At 36.5% G+C, this 5,549-nt stretch overlaps 1 pseudogene; it reads left to right on the top strand.

Moving 5' to 3' along the window:
• Window positions 1–3,637: 3,637 nt before the first annotated feature.
• Window positions 3,638–4,600, top strand: LOC149141993 (arabinogalactan O-methyltransferase 1 pseudogene; annotated as a pseudogene).
• The last annotated feature ends 949 nt before the right edge of the window (window positions 4,601–5,549 follow it).

The raw sequence follows: 5,549 nt of genomic DNA, 5'->3' as shown, positions 1-5,549 counted from the left end.
ATGTATGTCTCAAAATCTCTCGCTGAGGGCTGGCCTCTGCCCCCTCTGAGGTTTCGACCTCCATGTACATATTTTTCTCTTTTTTAATAGAATTAGTATTTACGCAGAAAAAAATTTTAATGAAATTTCAATGTGAAAGGGTGAAGTAACCTTCTTCATTATTCATCTTTCTGAGGATAACCAAATAACTCATGTAGTCAATAATTAATAAAGATATATGTTAGCTACAATGATTGGACCCTTGAGCATGAAGATTAACATTGGGAATGGATTAATCAACCCTTCCTTCATCTCCTCATCATGAGAAGAACAATCTTGGGGAAGATATGGTTGATTGTTTTTAATATTTCCATATAAAAAATATTAATTTAGAAGAATGGTTCAATGACCCTACTCTAGGTTTTTCCCTAATGAAAAACATATAACCTTAAGGAAGTTTTGTATAATTATTCCTTGGGCTTCCCCCTTATCAGAATACTAATATAGAGGAAGGTTTGATTGATCATTCCTTAGGCTCAATGGCCTCTTGAATATTAATCTATAGGAAGGTCATGTAACCCTTCTTCAATTATTACATATCTCTTTTATTCATCTAACAAATTCATTTGGAAATTCACCTTACCTTATTTGTTGAAAATGGCAACAAGAAATGCTAAAAATAGAAGTGCTAAAAATAGCACTGCTATAAATAGCAGTTTGGGTACCAGTGCTAGATTGAGCAACAAGGAATGAAAAATGGAAGTGCTAAAAATAACATTGCTATTTTTAGCAGTTCGGTATAGATTCCAATTTTAGTCAGTCTCTGGACTAAAATAAGAAGTAAAATTCGAATTTGAACTTAACAACAGATTGAAAATAAATTAATTAATTCATCTTGAGTTAATTAGTTGTGAAAAATCAAACATGAAGTCTATGTGAGGACATGCAACAGTTTCTCCATTAATTGACGAATTTATCCATTAGTTAAAGAGATAAGGATGAGTTCTAATTTGAGTTGTAATTAGTTGGCTCAGTTAACTGAGTCAAGTCCAATTAGATTGATTTAAACAGTTTGTTTAAATTAATGTGAGTTCAGTTAGTTAATGCATGCTTGCATATAACTGTTGCACTTCAGATAACTGAGTATTCTCTCATAAATAACTCATGCATGTCAGTTCAGATAGAGACCTAGTTGAGATCAAAGGAGGGATAGTGTACTATCAGTTGGATGGATTTTTCCTATAAAGGAAGCTCATCCATGGAGAAGGATTTATCTCCTTCAAGTTTGTGCAGTTATTTCAGAGGTCAGAGTAGTGTGTGAGGGATTATTACACACAGGTGGCAGCTTGAGGACCCAGGAGAAACTGTGCAAGAAAATAGGAGGCTTGGAGGGTAGAGGAGAAGGTTTGTGAGAAGCTTTTGAATGTCTATGAGTAGCAAAGGGATTGTACTGAGAGCTGGATAGCTTGTGAGCTAAAGCTTTGTGTAATCCAGACATATTTCCACTTGTATGATAATACAGAGATTGGGGTTTTTAGTTGAGGCTTTCCCCACAGTATTCTTCTGTGTTTCATGTGTATGATTTCTTCTTCTCTATTATATGTGTTCTAATTGATCTAGCTCAAATTGATTAAGCTTCCGCAAAGTTTGATTGTAGAAGTAGATCTAGTATTTTGCTTTAGTATATTTCATAATCTGTTGATCTACAGTGGGTATTTCTACATTATTTACATGCAAGAGTTACATACTTCATGGAAAGTCATAAGGAATGTGATAGCTAGTTGGGGATTTATTCCATTCAATGATACATTTAAGCTTGATGAAGGATTGGTTGACCTTTCTTCAAAGCTCCCTATCATTGAGAATGTTAATATATAAGAAGTATCAACCAACCACTTTGAAAATTACCTTGATGAGAAAACTGTGATACTGAACAAGGGTTTGCTATCTTTGAACAAGGGTTAGTTGACCCTTTTTCTATCTTGAAGTTTTACCATCATATAAAAAATATAAAGGAAGGGGTTAACCAGTATTTCCTCAAGCTCCCTTTGTAATACAACACTAATATAGAGAAATGAATGGCTTACCATTCCTTCAGATCCTACTGAATGAAAATATTAATCAAAAGGAAGGGTCATTCAACATTTTCTCTAGTTTCGTCGATGACAATACTAAACTTGAGGAAGAGTTGGATGACCGTTCCTTAGGTTCCGAGTTAATGAGAATGATAATCTTGAAGAAGAGTTATTGATCGTTCTTTACGTGCATCTCCCTAAGAATATTAATCTAGAGAAGGGCTTGACTAACCCTTCCTTGAGCTCCCTGTCAACTAGACTATTAACTTAGAGGAAGGGTCAACTAACTCTTCCTTGGGATCCTACTTGATTATAATACTAATCTCAGGGAAGGGTTAACTAGCCCTTCCTCAAGATCTTACTTAGTGAGAATAATAATATTAAAGAAGAGTTAACCAACCTTCCTTCAAGATTCCTCATAACTAGAATACTAATCTAGAGTAAAGGTCAATTGACCCTTCATAGGGACCAACCCTCAATGAGAATACTAGTCTTGAGGAATGGTCAATTGACCCTTTCCTAAATTTTGACTTGATGAGAGTAATAATGTTAAAGAAGGGTCAACTAAATCCTTTTCAAGTTTTCGCTCTACTAAAAAATCAATCTAGAGGAAATGTTAACCAAACCTTCCTCAAGCTCTTCCTCAACTAGAATACTAGTTTAGAGGAAGGGTTAATCAAACCTTCCTCACTTAATGAGAACACTTAAGGTTGGGAAAGGGTCCATGGACCCTCCCCAAACTTTTACTTAATAAGAATAATAACATTGAAGAAGGGTTGATGTCCCTTCTTCAAGCTCCTCCATCAATAGAATAATATTTTAGAAGATAGGTTGACCAACGCTTCCTCATGCTCCACCTTGACTAGAATACTAATAAAGAAGGAAGGTTAGCTAACTCTTCCTTGGGGTTCACTTAGTGAGAATACTAATCTTAATGAAGGGTTAGTCAATCTTGCTCCAATTCTTGTTCAAAGAAATTAGTGATATTGAAAAATAGTCAAATAAACCTTATTTAATCTCCCTTACATTATAATATCAATTTAGAAGAAATTTAACTAACCCTTCCTCAAACTTCTCCTCAGTTATAATAATAATTAAAAACAATAGAACTTAACATTTTCTTTCTTAAACTCCTTAATATACAAATGTTAATCTTAAAAAAAGAACAACAATTTTTCCTTGAGCATAATATAATTTAGTATTATTAACTTTACCTTAATAAACTTAGTATTATTAACTTTACCTTAATAAACTTTTTTCCTATAAGAAAAAATTAGAATTTTATTGATATAAGATACAAGCCTTTCATAATCCAAAAGCATTTTCAGAATTCAAAATCACTCTATCAAAATCATTTTTAGAATTCATAATCACTCTATCAAGAAAGTAAAAATCTTACTATTTTTTCTAGCTTTTCATTATGTATTCTAGCTTTTAATCATAGCAGTTTCCGATTAATAAAACAAAAAAACAAAAAACTCTTCCGACATCTTAGAACCATAAAATTGGAAATACCACATTATAGAATCCTCGAACTAACTGTCGCACAAAAACAACTTTCGAGGAGAGCCAGCCAGTGCGATGTGACAGCCGTTAAGTGCTCATTGCCACAAAACAGCTACCACCACCACATCCCAGAGCAGCGGAGCCGATTGAATGCAATGCAGATTACTAAGAGGCTTCCATTCTCACAAAGTCCGTGGCTTGTAAGGACTTTGGTGGCACTAATATTCGTCACACTTTTTGCCTTCATCTTGTTACAGATCTGGCAGCCTAGGACGGATGCTTCCGCCCTCAAGGATTACATTTTAACAGGTTGCACCTCATCCGGTGGTCATGGGGTTGAGCGTGACCAGCAGTGGCTTCCGGGCGAGGTTGCGAGGACGCTAGTGCACTACGCGACGAGCGGTATCCTCCCTCAGCAGAACAGAGGTGAAATCGATCTGACCCTCAAAGTGCTCTCTGTGAGAAGCCCTTGCAATTTCCTCGTCTTCGGCCTCGGCTACGACAGCCCCCTTTGGAATGCCCTCAATGCCCACGGCAACACCATTTTTCTGGAGGAGGACTCGAATTGGATACGGGAAGTCGTGAAGAGGCAAGCAGGAATCAAAGCTCATCACGTTCAATACCAAACGAGGATGTCCATGGCTGACTCTCTGCTGCTCAACTACAGAACAAATCGATCCTCCTGCAGCCCCACACGGGCATTGAGGTCCTCCAAATGCGAGCTCGCTCTCGCCCATTTGCCGGCGCTCATCTACGAGACGGAGTGGGATGTGATCATGATTGACGCCCCCCGCGGTTTCTTCGACGCCGCACCGGGCAGAATGTCCGCCATTTTCACTGCAGCCGTGATGGCCAGAAACAGGAAGAAGGAAGGATCCACAGATATTTTCCTTCATGATGTGGATAGGAGGGTGGAGAAAATGTATGCCCACGAGTTTCTCTGTAACCGCAATCTGGTGGGATCTTCGGGGAGGCTTTGGCATTTCAGCGTTCCCCCATCATCCAGCAATACCAATGACGACGACTTCTTCTGTCCGTGAATAATTATGGATGCAATTTTATTTAATGATCATTTTACGTTTAATTATATGGATGACAAATTCTGTGGTAATGTGATCTCTGAAAACATGTGAGAAAGATTCATGAACCCTATTTTAGATGCACACAATCTCTCTTCATTAATTCTTGTCTCCTCAAGGGCAATAATGATTTTAGGATGTAATAATTGCTATACGGTTCAACACCATTATGGCGATTGCTAGTGCCAATGTGGTTCTGCGTCATGAGGAAGATAATTATTTTATTATGCAGTGGTTTATAATGCAATTTTTTGGGTGGGTTTTTCTCATCGACAGCAATTTATTGGAATGTCAAGTTTGATAGCTAGTTTCTGCACAATCAAAGCGTCCTAGGGGTTTTTCAGGGTGCTGAATCCAAATATGCAGTTAAAAACCATTTTAAATAATACAAATCAAGATTTAACCTCAATTTTTTCCGCCCGATTCCAATGGTTAGGAGAGACATGATGCTACCTAATTCTGTCATTTGAAAAACATACCTAACAAAACATGTAAATTTTGACGCATTTCCAATGAGACATATATAGTTGGTCATGGGTCATTAAAAATTAATACATTTCAATGTGAAAATATGCAAGCTATTTTACTCATCTTTATTGTGCTCTCATTAATACATTTCAATGTGGGAATATAATAGCTATTTTAGTCATCTTTATTGTGCTCTCATTAATACATTTCAATGTGGGAATATAGTAGCTATTTTAGTCATCTTTATTGTGCTCTCATTAATACATTTCAATGTGGGAATATAATAGCTATTTTAATCATCTTTATTGTGCTCTCATTTCAATGTGAGAATGTACAAGCTATTTTATTAGTGTGTGTAACGCATTGCTACAAGATGTTTGCGTCTTGTAGATTATGTGGACATGGATATTGACCACATGAACATGTATGTGTGGTTTTATAT

This window comes from Pinus tabuliformis, chromosome X (genome assembly GCF_031772625.1).
Source record: "Pinus tabuliformis cultivar Carrire ecotype Pingquan chromosome X, CPIR1, whole genome shotgun sequence".
In the NCBI taxonomy this organism is placed as follows: domain Eukaryota; kingdom Viridiplantae; phylum Streptophyta; class Pinopsida; order Pinales; family Pinaceae; genus Pinus; species Pinus tabuliformis.
The sequence above is the reverse complement of the archived record's forward strand: the minus strand, read 5'-3'. Positions and strand labels throughout refer to the sequence as shown.